General features: G+C 38.7%; 1 protein-coding gene across 5 annotated transcripts in view; it reads right to left on the reverse strand.

Moving 5' to 3' along the window:
• Positions 1-15,328, reverse strand: part of XIAP (X-linked inhibitor of apoptosis) — a 35,121-nt gene extending 19,793 nt beyond the window's left edge. For 2 of the 5 annotated variants that reach the window (XM_037067018.1, XM_037067016.1), the window contains exons 1-3: positions 15,192-15,328; positions 14,813-14,937; positions 3,918-4,036 (exon numbers count right to left, since the gene is read on the reverse strand). The gene's annotated coding sequence lies outside the window, so the exon portion shown is untranslated. Of the gene's footprint in view, positions 1-3,917; positions 4,037-14,812; positions 14,938-15,074; positions 15,139-15,191 lie in introns of those variants that run through there. The other 3 variants (XM_037067020.1, XM_037067017.1, XM_037067021.1) reach the window with 2 other exon arrangements.
• Between the last annotated feature and the right edge of the window lie 1,774 nt (positions 15,329-17,102).

A 17,102-nucleotide genomic window follows, 5' to 3' on the forward strand; every position in this document is an offset into this window, starting at 1 on the left:
TGAACTGGGGGATAAGGGGAAATGGGGAGCACCTGCAAATGGTTATTGATTTTCTTTTTGGAGTAATGAAAACATTCTAAATTAGGTGTAGTTATGTTTGCACAACTCTGCAAATATACTAAAAACCAATGAAATGAACACTTTCAAGTTAACTTTATATGAGTTATACCTTGATAAAACTGTTTAAATGTTATTAAAATAATAGCTTGGTAATTATTAGCATGTTCTTTGATAGACCAGATGTCATTTTAAGTAAAACAAAGGAACATTTGCTACTGAAGTTATATGCTTTAATATGGAAAGCTAGATGTCACAGTACATTTTCAGAACTAGGTGAGAGTACCAAATCACTTGTTTGAAGTGGTTAAATATTTAACCTGTTGCAAAGATCCCAGTTAAGTTTTCTTTTAACTACATATTTTAAATTCTAATGTGAAGTCTGCCCTGGCTGGTATGGCTCAGTGGACTGAGTGCCAGTCTGCAAGTCAAGGGGTCATTGGTTTGATTCCTGGTCAGGGCACATGCCTGGGTTGCTGGCCAGGTCCCTGGTTGGGGGCGGTAGGAGGCAACTGATTGATGTATCTCTCATACATGGATGTTTCTCTCCCTTTCTCCCTCCTTTCCCTTCTCTCTAAAACTAAATAAATAAAATATTTTGAAAGAAAAAAGGTTTAATACATGTGAAGGAGGCAACTGACTGATGTTCCAAGAGGATGAAAAAAATTACTGGAAAAAAAAATTATGCAAGCAACACAACTCTATTAGCTCCCACTATAGTACTACTATCATGCTGACTGAATCATTATGTAATTAAATAAAGGCATCTGTTTAAAACTCAGAAAATGTTTGTTTTTAGAATCTCATCTATGACATATTTGCTCATTTTTTCCACTCAAAACTCCAGAATGACCACTCTTTGTGTTCCCAAGCTATCCTCTACATAATTTGCTGACAACCCAAGTACATGAAAAGATTTAATAATTTCTGCAGGTGTGTGTGTGTGTATGTATGTATGTACATGTGTTATTAGAATGCAGGTCCTGCCCTGCCTGGTGTGGCTCAGTGGATTGAGCACTGGCCTGTGAACCAGATTTGCCTAAGTCAGGGAGTATGCCTGTGTTGCAGGCCAGGTCTCCAGTTGGGGCATGAGAGGCAACCAATCACTTTCTCTCACACATCATGTTTCTCTCCCTCTCTTTCTCCCTCCTTTCCCCTCTCTCTAAAAATAAATAAATAAAATCTTTAAAAAAAGAATGTAGGTCCTTTATCACAGGGCTGTGTTTTTATCACATTTGTATTCCCAATGCCTAAAGTAATGCACAACACACAGTAGCACTTAAGAAATATTGTTGAACCACCGCTATTAAGCTACTGTCATCATTATTCCACATCTGAAGCACTACCTCCCCTGGACTCTTGAAATCACTGTGAGTACTAAAAATTGTTAATATGCCATTGTGCCTAGGAAATGTGACCAAAATACAGGATCCAGCAGAAGGCCTGCTTGAGTGTAGTTGGTAGGGCAATAATATGAGAGTAATAATTCATAGTTTTAATTTGAACTTTCCACCTACAATGTCACATAGTGTGCTTGAATGTGGTATTATGTTACAGAACTACATGCTTATGATCTTATTAATAAAAAGGGGCATTATCTGTGCTAGACCCTGTAGAAAATACATGCATACCATGTAAGCAGTATAATTCTTCAGTGATAAAAAGCCCATACTAATATCACTTTTCAAAAATATTATAGTACTCAGCCCTGGCTGGTGTAGCTCAGTGGATTGAGCACAGGCCTGCAAACCAGAGGATCGCGGTTTGATTCCCAGTCAGGGCACATGCCTGGGTTGCAGGCCAGTTCCCTTCAGGCCAGTTCCCAGCAGGGGACACACGAAAGGCAACCATACATTGATGTTTCTCTCCCTCTCTCCTTCCCCTCTAAAGATAAATAAATAAATAAATAAATAAAATCTTAAAAATATATATTATAGTACTCATAAAATTTTCCATAGTAATATCATAAAAATTTTATATGTGTTAACCCCAAAACACCACTGTAATTTGAAGTCAATCTTAAGATTCACTCTTTGCTCAAATATTACAAGTTTTTCTCATCGGTAGCTTTTTCCTCTATAGAGGATCCAACACAGAGATCTTGTTCAGTAAGCAGCATTCTCCTTAACCCAATGTAGGTCAATCCGTCTTTTAATTATCTTAAAGCATTAGCCAATTAGTTCCCTGTTTAGAAATAGCATTGTGATTTACAATGCTGTAGTATCTATAAAATATACCTATGTAAATGTGACACAGTATAAAAAAGCTGAATTTTTTAAATGATATGCCCTAATAAAAAATGAAATTTCATTTTTCAAATTCAGCTTTTATACCGGTATGTTTACATAAAAATTCATTCAAATTGTTCGTTTATACTATACTAAAATTCTTCAAATGATGAAGCACATTTTCTTATAACAAGTTAAATGGTCATTGAAACAGTTCTGAAGTTAATTATATTCAATCAGATCAAAAGACCTTTCCCTAAACTTATGCACTAGTCATTCAAATAACTGAATGGCATTAATGAGCACTTAGCCCATACACTCAGTCAATAACATAAGCTTACTAATACAGCTGTACACAATATATGTTTGATTATCAAACCTACTTCTGTAAATATCTGAAAGGGCATACTAAGAACTAACAAAAGAAATATCAATTACATGCTCACTTAATTTAGAAAGTCATAGTAATACTTGAATTTGAGCACAGACCTACAATCTTTGACAAATTATTCATAATAATTAACTCCACAGGTATAGTTCCCACAAAATAAACATACAGTAAAGCATTCCCTCATCTATTCTTCAACAAATTTTGGGACTGTGTTCCCCCAAAAGAATGTGGTACATGAAGAATACACAGATTTGGGGCTTAAGAATTCACTCAAGAGTACAAAAGGGCTCAAGATCATTATTATTTCATCTTCCATTTCACTGAAAACTGTTCAGAACTTAGGATGATGTACACTCTAAACTGTAGATCCATGACATAGATTAATACTATTTATGCTTATTCAGAGCTCAGACTGAAACTTTTCCTCCCTGGCCAGGTGGTTCAGTTGGTTGGAGCATAGTTGGTTGTTGGAGCATCACCCTATACACCAAAAGGTTGAAAGTTTGATTCCTGGTCAGGGGGTACAGGAGGCAACCGATCAATGTTTCTCTATCTCCTTTTCTCTCTCCCTAAGATCTGTGAACACATCTTATGGTGAGGACCAACCAAAACGAAAAAAACTTTGCTAAAATCAGAGTAGGCTGAAAATCTCAAGATGGAAACCAACACAATCTTTAATACAAACTGTTTTCCTTTTTAAAAGAGAGGGATTAGCCCTGGCTGGTGTAGCTCAGTAGATTGAGTGCAGGCCTGTGAACCAGAGGGTTGTGGGTTTGGTTCCCAATCAGGACACATGCCTGGGTTGTACGCCAGGTCCCCAGTAGGGGGCTTGTGAGAGGCAACCACACATTGATGTTTCTCTCCCTCTTTTTCCTTCCCTTCCCTCTCTCTAAAAATAAATAAATAAAATCTTTAAAAAAGGAGAGGGGTTAGAAAAATCCTACTACCCAGGTTGTGAACAATTTAGTATATTGATCCTTTAAGAACCTTTTCTGTGTGCACGAGCACATGCACATTATAAAAACTTTTAAAGAGGATTTATTATACATGATATTTTATAACTTGATTTTTTCATTTAATAATATTTAATAAACATCTTCCCATATCAATTTTAATGTGGATTAGAAACATTATTTTCAGTGGATGACAAGTACCTAGCTGTATGAATGTATAACCTCACCAAATCCATACTGCTTAATACTAATTTTAGATGTATATTATTTAAAAGAGACAATACTCACATGATCAATTCAAAAGGTGCAAAAGTTGCATCCATTCCTCCCCTGTACCTTAAACCTCTGGTTTTCTTCCTAGAAGCAATCACTCTTACCAGTTTTCTGTGTATTCCTCCACAGATGTTCTATGAATATAAAAGCATGTATGAGCATTCTAAAAAACAAATGTTAACATAGTTTATATGCAGGTATGTACCTTCATTGCTGGACATTTATAAAACTAGCAATATCTTACTATTATACTTTTGTATACTACAGCATAAATACTATATAATTTTTACTATTAAAATGTTGGAATGAATGTCCTATCTAAACCTGTTCTATCCAAATAATGTTTGTCATTATTTGCTTTTAATACTCATATAAAATGGTTTCAAACAAGAGTGTATCTTAGCACGACCTTCAACCTTTTGGTGTATCTTAGCACTTTTTAATCTATCCAGAAAAAGTGGTGAATAATAATAACCAACAAACAGAGAAAAAAATGTTAACTCTCTGCCTCACAGGAAAGTTGCTTGGAGAGACCACAAGGTCCCAGAACATACACAAACCAATGCACCCAGGAAGAACCATCAGGAGGGCCCAATTTGCTTGTGGGTAGTGGGGGAAGTTACTGAAAGCCAGACCAGAGCCAAGCAAGCAGCATCATTCCCTCTCAGATCCCTTCCGCACATACAGTGCCACAAGGCAGCCATGTGGGTTGCCCCGCCCTGGCGAATACCTAAGGCTCCACCCCTAACAGGCACACAGACAAAAAACAAAACAAAACACAGATCAAAGCTCCAAAAATAGAACTAGGCAATGAAAAGATAGCTAACCTATCAAGTGCAGATTTCAGAACACTGGTAATACGGTAATGGCTGAGTGTGGCCAGAAAAAGAGGAAGAAATAAAGGCTATGCAAAGTGAAATAAAGAAAAATATACAAGGAACCAACAGTGAAGGGAAGGAAATCAGGACTCAAATCAATGATTTGGAGAAGGAATAAATAAACATTCAACCAGAACAGAATGAAGAAATAAGAATTCAAAAAAATGAGGAGAGGCTTAGGGACCTCTGGGACAACTTCAAACATTCCAACATCCAAATCATAGTGGTGCCAGAAGGAGAAGAGAAAGAGCAAGAAATGGAAAATTTATTTTAAAAAATAATGGAAAGCCCTGGCTGATGTAGCTCAGTGGATTGGGCATGAGTCTGTGAACCAAACAACCGCGGTTTGATTCCCAGTCAGGGCACCTGCCTGGGTTGCAGGCCAGTTCCCAGCAGGGGATGCACGAGAGGCAACCACACATTGATTATTTCTCTCCCTCTCTCCCCTTCTTGTCCCCTCTCTCAAAAAATGAATAAATAAAATCTTTAAAAAATAAATAAAATAAAAAATAATGGAGAACTTTCCCAATTTTTGAAAAGAAATAGACTTCCAGGAAGTTCAGGAAGCTCAGAGTCCCAAAGAAGTTGGACCCAAGGAAGCACACACCAAGGCACATCATAATTACATCACCCAAGATTAAAGATAAGGAGAGGATCTTACAAGCAGCAAGACAAAAGGAAACAGTTACCTATAAAGGTGTTTCCATAAGACTACCAGTTGATTTCTCAAAAGAAACCTTGCAGGCAAGAAGGGGCTGGAAAGAAGTACTCAAAGTCATGCAAGGCAAGGACCTAGATCCAAGATGACTCTATCCAGCAAAATTATCATTTAGAATGGAAGGGGAGATAAAGTACTTCCCAGATAAGGCCAAGTTAAAGGAGTTCATCATCACCAAGCCCTTATTATATGAAATGTTAAAGGGACTTATCAAAGAAAAAGATGATCAAAACTATGAACAGTAAGAGGACAACAAACTCACAACTATCAACAACTGTACCTAAAAAACCAAACCAAACCAAACCAAACCAAGCAAACAACTAGAACAGGAACAGAATCACAGACATAGAGATCACATGGAGGGTTATCAGTAGAGAGAGGGCAGGGGGAAAACAGGGGAAAAGGTACAGGGAATAAGAAGCATAAATGGTAGGTACAAAATAGACAGGGGGAGGTTAAGAATGGTATATGAAATGGAGAAGCCAAAGAACTTACATGTATGAACCATGGACATGAACTAAGGGGGGGGGGAGTTCTACAGGAAAGTGGGGAGTAGAGGGCGGAGAGGAATAAAGGGGAGAAAAAAATGGGACAACAGTAATAGAATAATCAACAAAATATATCTAAAAACAGAAAAAAGCTGGTTACAAAATAATATTGTGCAGTATGATCCCAATTTAAAAAAATATATAAAGTTTAGGTTAAATTGTGCATTAAAATTCTACTGATTATCTCTTCATAGTGGGATCACTGATTTTTATTGCTGTTTTTCTTAATTTTCTAAATTTTATCCAGCAAATATTCTAGATTCTAATCAAAAGAAAAAGCAGTTTGGCCCTCACTGGTGTGGTTCATTGGGTTAAGTGTCAGCCTCTGAACTAAAAGGTTGCCAGTTTGATTCCCATCAGGGTACAAGCCTTGGTTGCAGGCCAGGTCCCCAGTTGGGAGCACGCAAGAAGCAACTGATCGATGTTTCCCTCCCTCTTTCTCCCTCCCTTCTTCTCTCTAAAAAAATGAGTAAAATCTTTAAAAAAGAAAAACAATAAAAAAAGAAGAAAAGCAAAGCAAAAGCAGCTGGGCTCTTGATTAGTCAGGCCCCTTACACAATCCTGTCCAGAAGACTGGGGGCGTTATTTTGGCTATTTTCCATGTGGCAATGTGGAAACTTCATCTGTGAAAACACTGTCCCAGTAAACTATCAATATCAGGGCCTGGTATTGCAAAGTTTTGGCTTTTCATTCACAGAAAATAATTTTAAGACTTACAAAAAGGGGAGGAAAGGATATGTTCTTGGTCATTAATTTTTACCTATTCTGAGCATTTTTGCCAGTTTGTTACTTTGCAACATTACTGTTAGATGACTGCCTCTGAGCAACCCTGACGAAAAAGGAGAAATTTTAAATTGATGTCAACATTTTCAATCAGCAGGTTAAACAAAAAAGGATACAGTCAACTCTTGATAAAAGCAGTAATCACCAGGGGCTAGCCATGAACAAATGTCTTTTGGTCCATTTCGGGTGGCAGTATATCACCAACAGAGGGCTAAGAAACACAGGTGATACCTGATTGAGACTTACTGTTAACTTGAGTTGAAAATAAAAGGACTTTGTTGAAAAATGCTTCTGAGTGATGTCTACTGCTGGAGTTCTGACCTGTTCACTCACTGCCTTGTAAAAATAATTAATTTGGAGCCTAGTAAGAAGAGAAGAGTTTCCTCTGATCTTTGGCCAACATTTTTCCTAGAACAATTTTTACAAAAGGGCAGCTCGAATCAAGTACACTGCAAAGTAAAGCCACTATATTTTATAGATGCTCACAAGGAAAACCTGTTCACTATAATTATGTGCTGAATAGGATAACAGAAATCACTCTTCTTTTTCTTTTCAAGAGACAGGGGAAGGGAGGAGAAGGAACATAGATTGGTTGTCTCTTGCACGTGCCTCCAACTGGGGATCCAACCTGCAACCCAGGCATGTACCCTGATGGGGAGTCAAACCTGCGACCTTTAGGTTTACAGGACGACACTCCAACCAACTAAAGCCACACCAGCCAGGGCAACTCTTTCATTTTAAAAATAAGGAAACTAAAGCAGAAGGAAGTTTTTACTATTTTTATTTATTGATTTTTAGAGAGGAAGGGAGAGAAACATCAATTTGTTGTTCCACTTATTCATGCATTCACTGGTTGATTCTTGTATGTGCCCCGATTGGAGATGGAATTCACAACCTTGATGTATCAGATGATGCTCTAACCTACTGAGCCCATAAGGAAGTTAAATATTTGACTAAAGTCATACAACTGATTAGTGGCACAGAACTGGAACTTACTCTACTTGATATTTGTCTAGATAACTTATCCTGACAGAATGATTAGGATGCAGTCCTAAAAATCAGATGGTTCCATTAAGTGTCGTGATGAAGTCCTTTAAAAAAAAGATTTTATTTATTTATTTTTAGAGAGAGGAGGGTGGGAGAAAGAGAGGAAGAGAAACATCAATGTGTGGTTGCCCCTCACACGCTCCCCATTGGGGACCTGGCCCATAACCCAGGCATGTGCCCTAACTGGGATTGAACCAGCAACCCTTTGGTTCACAGACTGCACTTAATCCACTGAGCTACAACAGTCAGGGCATGATGAGGTCTTTTTAATGGATGACTTAGTGAATGGTAAATAGTGATATTAGATATTTCTGAGAATTAAGTATTCTCTTCCACGATCATGTTGGGATTTCCAGCAAATACTGAAGTAAGTTCTTGATAAAAGCCAACATCTTACTTTTTTCCTCAGTAAAAATATTTAATACTATCTGAAAGCTACTCTGCTGTCCACATGCAAACATTTAATAGTTTTGTCTTCTGCCTGGGTCTGAATTAAAGATATGACACAAAAGTCCTGAGTAGATCAGTTGGTTAGAGTGCCATCCCAATATGCCAAGGATGTGGGTTCAATCCCAGGTCAGAGCACATACAAGAATCAACCAATGAATGCATAAATAGGTGGAACAGATTGATGTTTCTCTCACTTTCTCTCTAAAAAATTAATAAATTAATTTTTAAAAAGACACAAAGTAAATTTTGCCACAATAAGTGATTACAAGCCAAATTAAAACACAAAATATTTTTTTAAAAGGTTTTTTTTTAAAAAAAAAATATTTATTTATTTATTTTTAGAGGGGAAAGGAAGGAGAGAGGAAGAGAAACATCAATGTATGGTTGCTTCTCGTGCATCCCTTGCTGGGAAATGGCCTGCAACCCAAGCATGTGCCCTGACTGGGAATTGAACCGCGATTGTCTGGTTCGCAGGCCCGCGCTCAATCCACTGAGCTACACCAGCCAGGGCCTAAAACACAAAATATTTAATGAGTGCCCATGTATCCTAAACACTTACCTACAAATTTTCATTTCCCTACATCCCATCTTTTAACTACATGTAAATACTGTCTCTAATCTACTAAAACATGCTGAATTGCAACTAAAAATTTCTAATCCTGCTTCTTTTAACACAAGGGCAAAATTTAAGCATGAACTTGTAATTCCACAGCCCACCCTCTTTTTTTCACATTACTCTGATAATAACTAAAATATGCAGTGCACTTTATAATTTAGAATTCTTTCATAGGTGGTATCTAATTTAACCCATATAACATATCATAACATTCATCTGAAATATGGGGAAACTGTGGTTTTCTGGCTGGTTGTTACTCATCAAAGATACCATGACCAGTAATAGCAGTCAAAAATTAAACCTAGTCATCATGACCAATATAGGTCTAAGGAAATTACTATAAGGATTACTGGCAGAAGGGGTAGTCCAGTGAGGTAACACAAAATGTTAGGCTCCTTGCCCTTTCAAGAGTTGAAAAATTAGCTGGAGCCATTATGTAGAAAGGTAAATTGCATACCAATATATGCTGATAGGCCTGTGTTTTCAGGCCAACAAAATTATTACAGGAATAAGTATAAAAGTTCAAACAATATTTAATATCTAGAGATATACCAGAGAGTGCACAGTGGCACCAGCTTTGCCTCGTTTTAGGAAATCAGTCTTGGCTCACTCACTTGTTCTCTGTCTGACCATCTGAGTTCAAGCTACCCCCAGTCTACACAGGAGAGGGGAAAAGGGGAAGCAGAGTTTGCCACTCTAAAATAACACCTTTTTGAAATATTATTTTAAGCTGCTTATTTTTAAGAAGCAAAAGGCTTAGAAAGAACCTTTGAACCGCTCTCTTAGCAGCCTAAAGGAATGCAGATAGAAAACCTGCTTTAAAGGAACCATCACCTTAGCATAAGATAATACAAGTGTGGCAGAGAAGATCCTGCAAAGTCTGGAGACTCCCCATTGTTTCTGGCTGGTATGAAAAGAATTTATTTACTTATTGCATGCTTGCTTTTTCTATTTACCTCTAAATTGCCTACTTTTCCTTTGAAGTCCCAGATCCCTGCCTCCCTCTCAACTGCCCAATTTGTCCTCGGGTCTCATATTCTTACAGAGCCTCCATGTGTACATACCTAATAAATCTGGTTATTTTCTCTTTTGAATCTGTTTCATTTCAATTTGATTTTAAACCAGCCAGAAGTACTCAGAGGGGCAGAGGAAAATTATTTTTCCTCACCCACACAGGTGAGGAAAAAGTGTGGTTTATACTTTCACCCACACTTTTACCATGACCCAGATCCCTGAAAGCATTTTTATAAAAGCACATCATGTTGTGAATCACATGCACCCTTAACAAAGACTGGGTACCGATCATACCACCAAAATCCAAAAATCAAATCCCCAAATGTATCAAATAGCAGAATTATATCTATACCAGTGGCGCCCAGCCTGTAGCCTGTGGGTATTCATGTGGCCCAACAAAAAATCGTAAATTTACTCAAAACCCTTTTTTTTTGCTCATCAGTTTTCGTTGGTGTTTGTGTATTTAATGTGTGGCCCAAGACAATTCTTCTTCCAGTTTGGCCCAGAGATGCCAAAAGTTTGGACACCCCTGACTATGCCATGATTAAAAATAAAAGTCTGCCCTGGCTTGTGTGGCTCAGTGGATTGAGAACCAGCCTGTGAACCAAAAGGTCAATGGTTCGATTCCCAGTCAGGGCACATGCCTGTGTTGTGGGCCAGGTCCCCAGTTAGGGGTGTGTGAGAGGCAACCACACATTGATGTTTCCCTCCCTTTCTTCCTCCCTTCCTCTCTGTCTAAATACAAATAAATAAAATCTTTAATAGAAAATAATAAAAGTCCTTGCCAAGTCCTACAAAATGAACATAAATATGATTTTAACACAGAAAGAACAACCTACTATTAAGTTATATACAGAACAGATAAAACAGGTAATTCTTGTTTGTCTTTAAATTCTTATGGTAGATACAATAACTAACGTAACAACTACTTTGCTTAATTTCTCAGAAGATAAGCCTTTCTTTTCCATTACCTGGAACACCTAGAAAGTTTAAAATTTTCCTTTTTCATCTAATACATTTCTTTGTAACAAGCAAGAGTATTCAGTCAACACTTTTTTTTTTTAACCAGGCACCTACTTATTACCTGTCAGCCACTGCCAAAACATTGATATTAAAGCTTAGCTCCAAGTAGAAGGTGCTCAAGGTGTGTTCATTGTTATCTCAGCCTAAAACTATTTTCATGAAGTGCTATCTCAATATTTCTCACCTCAGCTCCTCAATGTACTAAAAAAATACCAAATTGGTTAATTTTGATCAAAGCAATACCATCAAGAAATATGTTTAAGAGATCCTCATCTTTTGAAATGCAGTATGCAATGGAAGAAAAGCAAGAGCACTGGAATCAGAAAAATCTGGATTCAAATCCTACCTCTGCAACTCAATAGCTATTTGGACCTTGGGCAAGTTATTGAACCCTTCTCAACTTCCAGATTTTCTCTCCTCTGTGCTATAATCCCAGAACATGAAATTCAGAAGCCCAGTTTCTCCCTCTTCAACCTATTACATACCTACCCTACGAAATCAACCTAAAACATGTCAGCTTTTTAACACAATAATGATACATGTATCACACACACCTCCAACAAATTAAATCTAAGTATTTAGCATGTGATATTTTAAAATACATGAAAGTATAAACCATAAAATATTAAAAAATGGATCTCCACATTGTTCTTAATTTCTTGTCCTTTTATCTGAGATATTTATTCCAAACAGATTTGGGATTGTTATATGGGATTTTTTTCCTTGATAAAATCTGAGATAATTCATTCTTAAAAAAACTACTATAATGGGTTTTGAATCCCTGAATCAACCAGCTCAAACCTGTTACTCTACAGACGAAGGAAATGTGGCATAGAATAATATGCTGAATAAATAAAAACTGTATTTTGAAAGGCTTCATGACAAAGGAAATATTCAATACAGAATATTGAAAGGGTCAAAACTACATAGAATACAATCCTAAGTGAAAAAAATAAGTAAATATAATAAGTATATAATAGTATATAATATTCTAAATACTCTCTTCAGGTTTTGAATTAAATGGAGCACATACATGAAAAACAGTTATGGAAAAAAAAGAAATATGGAGGCACTGAGATTTGGTGACTTGCTCACAATCACACAGCTAATTGGAAACAAAGCCAAGACAAGAAACCCAGTCATCCATACCAGGGTTTTTCCCACTGTACCACATGGCCTCTAGGATACAAAACTAACATTTGTTCAATATCACCTTATTTTACCAGTGTTTGTTTCCTGAAAACTACTCACACAATGAACTTAAACAGTGCTACAGAGTGCACTTTATAATACTGTTACTAGATTAGAGCAGAGATTAAGTTTGAGAATTATCAGCTAACGGTAATCTTCCAGTCTCAAAACAAGGGCACTACGTTGCCACATTCACCTTTGTAACCCTACCACACGGTACAATGACTGGCACAGAGTAGGTGCTCAATAAATGGTTTTGTTTTTACATAAACCATAGCTTTTTTTTCCTGTTAGCACTAGCTATCAGACTTGAATGAGACAAAACAAACAAACAAACAAAAAACCCTACCCCAAAACAATGAAATACATAATTCCACATTTTGGGTCTTTAAGCATTTATAATATAAACAAAGGATTCACTAAACAAATTATGTTTACAACAAATGTAAGGGGAATGTTTCCAGCACTAAAATATTTCAAGCACTATACAAATTAATGGTGCATTAATTTCAAGAATTCTTAACTACTGAAATGAGCATGAATAACCTTTAGCCACCATTACTTTGTCTACACAGCGAGTCATCGAATGTACTAAAAAGCAGTAAAATTACAAGTACAGTACAAGTGGCACTGGACTGGGACCCAGATCCTGGTCCAAACTCTGTTAATAATCAGATATGTAACCTGGGGCAATTCACTTTTTCTTTGAGGCTCAATTAACCTACTCATAAAAACAAAAGAGCTAAACTATTAATCACCAAGGATGTTTCCAGTCTTAATTTTCATATGATTCTTATCCACAAAGATTCTACATTCAGATTTTTTCATTGTGTCAAATTTGATATACTGAATGCTATTTTGCTACATTATTAGATTCAAAAGCTTAGCAGATTTTCATATAATTTTCTTAACCAAATGTCACCCTAATAAATTCAATAAAAAGTTTTTAAAAGGTTAGCACATTTTGTAAAAATATTTAAAGTCTAATAACATATAATTTTTACCATCTCACATTAGAAACAATGGGAGAAAACCAAAGAAGAAATGTGAGCATGCTTTGCCAGTTGGTCTGACATGAACCACACTGGATCTTACAATACAAACCACTAATAAAAAAAATAATAAACCCCCCCAAACCAATGATACATAAATACATGTATGTATATACATATACAACATTGACATATGCTTATACTGATATACATGTATGTGTATTAACTTTAAAACTTCATTTTAATTATAAAGCCAACACTTAAGAAATTCAAACAGTACATGAGGCCACATGTGAAGTGCAAAGTAAAAAGCCTCCCACCTTCTCCATCCTCCATTAAGTTAACTACTGTTAACATTTTTATATATCCTTCAAGAAGTTACCTGAGCAGGCAGGGGAGAGCAATAGGGGAAAAATGGGGACAACTAACTGTAACTGAACAACAAAAAATTCGGGGGGGGGGAGAAGTTAAGAGCGTATACATTATGTGCCTGGGTGTATACATACATATTTTAAACCTAAATTTTCGCCACTTCTTGAATGATGAGAAAAAATGTCTCAAGCACCGGCTTCATAAGCATGATAAAAATACTGAAAGTAGTAGCAGAGTTGTATGGCGCAAAGTGGTATATGCTTCAGAAACGTGCTTTGAACGGAATGTAGTTAATTTTCCTGCTAGGAGGCGGCTCAAGTGTAGCAGTTGCAGAGAAAATGTGGTTAGCAAGGAGGGAGGCAACCTGGGTTCTAATTTAGGTAGTCGAGTAGCCTTAGGCAAGCCATGAAACCTTCCTGTGCCTTAGTTACTATTTTTTGTAAACGGTTGGACTAAGATCCCTTCCAACTCTAAAATGTTATAATTCTAAGATGGCCGTCTGTAACTGTTCTCTTGAACTGGTTGTAACAACGTTAAGTAAAAAAAAGAGAAATTACTATAGAGACCTCCAGTCTTACCAAAGTAAGTAATTTCTATGCATCGTTAACAATCAAGGTATAGTTGTTACAGAACTAGCGACACGATTATTTTTGAAAGAAAAGTAGATTATTAAATCAGATAGGTTTTTACAAAGCTTTGATTGACGGTTTCCTTTTTTTTTTGAGGAGGAGGAGGAGGGCCATGGCTTAGTTTCAGTAATAACCAACCACCCCGCCCGAAAAGAAAACAATTACGTGTATTTCGGACTTAAAATAATGGAACTGAAAGTTAGACTGAATTTTGTTTCACTTACAGAATATGCTGGGAAGATGACTAGGGCAGCAAAGGTTGGAAAGAATTACTAGCTAATTTCCTCTTCTGGAAGCTCTTTGGCTCCCATTCTTTCTGTTTCACACGCCCTCCTCGCCCACACTCCACCCAGCTCCACACATGCCACAGGCATCAGATGGGGGTGTCGGAGGGGTCCCTTTGATCCCTAAAAAAAGTTCTTTGACTCGATTTGCTTTAGAGGTCATGGGGTTCAGGCTGGCACCCACTCGCCCACGCCTTCCTACGACGGTCCCGGAAACCTGGGCCAAAAGCCCCGACCTGCCATCCCCGGCGGGCAAAGGCGGCCTTCCCGCCTTCCCCCGTAACGCGGGGCCCGACGGGGGGAGGGGAGGGGAGAAAAGAAAAGGGGAGGAGAACGAGAAGGAAGCCCGTGCGGGCAGTACCCACCGTGCCAGGAGAGCCGGCCCGGATCACCCGCGGCGCCCCGCGCGGTCTCGAGGGGAGGGTCCTGGAGGAGGGGCGGCCCAAGTCCCGATCTCGAAATGCCAACTCTACTGGGCGGACGACCGGGCCTAAAAGGAAACGGAAGTCCCTTCTTCTCCCTCACTTGCACCCTCCAGACCATCCATACCCCGGAGGAATCCCGAGGGACTCGGGGGAGGGGGGGGGGTGCCTCAAAGTGGCACCGAACACAGTCTGCCCGTCTCACCTCTCCGGTCCAGCCACAGGGGCCCCTGCAGTCTTCTTCCCGCCACCCCCGCCCTGGAGGCCAGCCTCCCGCCCTGCAAACCCCTCCTCCTTCCCCCTCCGCCATTTTCGAACTTACCCCTAGGGCCCGGGCGTCCCTCGCAGAGCGCCCCGTCCACCCAGTGCGCCGCGGTGGTCCTGCCACTTCCTAGGGCGGGAAGGGGACAGCCAGGACAAATGAAGCCCTCTCCCCACCCCCCACCCCCCAAGTTCGAAACCCGAACCTGGCGAGCGGGCGCGCCTGCGCGGTGCGCACAGCGCAGTCTCCGCCCCCAGCTCAAGTGTTTCCTCTTTCAGCTTGGAGGTGTTTTTTTTCCCACGGTTTTTACTTGCTGGTTTTTGAGGCCGAGCAGTAGGGAAATAGAAGTTGGAGGATGAAAAGAGAGCGAACCTGATGAGCTCTTATTGTAGACCAGGCACTGTGGGAGCCATATAACGTGTTCTTTGTTGTAATTTTAACAACCATGTAAGGTAGACACTTTCTTATTAAACCCATTTTACAGAGAAAATTGAGGGCCGGAAAGGATAACTACCCCAGTAGCACGCAGGCAATAAACGAGACAACTAAGATTGCAATATGCTTTGTGTCCAAGAAGGGAAGGATGAAAGGAAAAAGAAAGGAGGACAATTAGTGGGAGCACGAAGGGGATTGGGAACATGAAGGGAAACATGAAGGCCCTGGCTGGTGTAGCTCAGTGGATTGAGCACGGACCTGTGAACCAAAGAGCTGCCAGTTGGATTCCCAGTCAGGGTACATGCCTGGGGTTGCTGGGCAGGTCCCCAGTTAGGGACATACGAGGAGCAACCACACACTGATGTTTTTCTCCCTCTCTTTCTCCTTTCCCTCTAAATAAATAAATAAATAAATAAAATCTTTTAAAAAATGAATGAACCCTGGCTGGTGTGGTGCAGTGGATAGAGTGCAGGCCTTCGAATCAAAGGATCGAAGTTCAATTCTCAGTCAGGGCACATGCCTGGGTTGCAGGCCAGGTCTCAGCAGGTGATGCAGGAGAGGCAACCATACACTGGTATTTCTCTCCCTCTCTTCTTTCCTTCTCCTCTAGAGATAAATAAATAAAATCTTTAAAATTTTTTCAAAAATGAATGAGCACGGAAAGCATAAAGAAGGGAAGCAAAGGAAATCTGTATACATAAAATGCTGATTATATCCTAGATTTATTTATATATACGTATGCTGTAGAATTGTGAGACCAAAAGATTAATTATGTTTCAGAAACTTGGGGTCCCTTAGAGGCTAGTGTAGTGAGATGAAAGATTTTGAATGAGAAGTATTCATTTCATGGGGAAGATCTTAAGTATCACCTGCATCTTTAAATGATGCTGCCCGTCATGAAAAGGGAAATTGGATTGAATAAAGACTTCTTTTTGGTTCTTAGGCATTTGCTAAGATAGTATCTCCTCTGATCCTCTCCCACTGTCATGGCTCTGGGAATCTCACATCTGACTTACTATAATAATAGTAATTGCAAGCAAATACTTATCTCATTTAATTCTCACAGCAACCTTATAAAATATGCAACTATCATTATTCCCATTTTCCAGTTGAAGATGCTGAGGGTTTGAAAGAAAGTGAAGGGATTAGCCAAAAAAACATATGTGCATAACCCATAAACACAGACAACAGTGTGGTGATGGCCAGAGAGAGGGGCATGAGATCTGGGTGGAAGCCGCCAAAGGGGGGGAAATGGGGACAGCTGTAATAATGTCAACAAAAAACAATAAAGAAAAATAAAGATATTGAGGTTTAGAGAGGTTAGGTAACTTGCACAAAGTCACCCTGCTAGTATGTGTGGGAGCAGAAACTGATTCAAACCTAGAGCTGTCTGATTATAGACATATCCAATCATTACTCTGTCTTCTAACATTACTTCTATACCTAGTCTACTCCCCCGCAATCCAGTCTGCACAAGGCCATTTGAGTTAAACTGTTCAATATGGCCTCCAGGATAATGGTAAAACTACTTGACTT

This window comes from Sturnira hondurensis, unplaced genomic scaffold, assembly GCF_014824575.4.
Source record: "Sturnira hondurensis isolate 20B ecotype Veracruz unplaced genomic scaffold, ASM1482457v3 Scaffold0016960, whole genome shotgun sequence".
NCBI lineage: Eukaryota > Metazoa > Chordata > Mammalia > Chiroptera > Phyllostomidae > Sturnira > Sturnira hondurensis.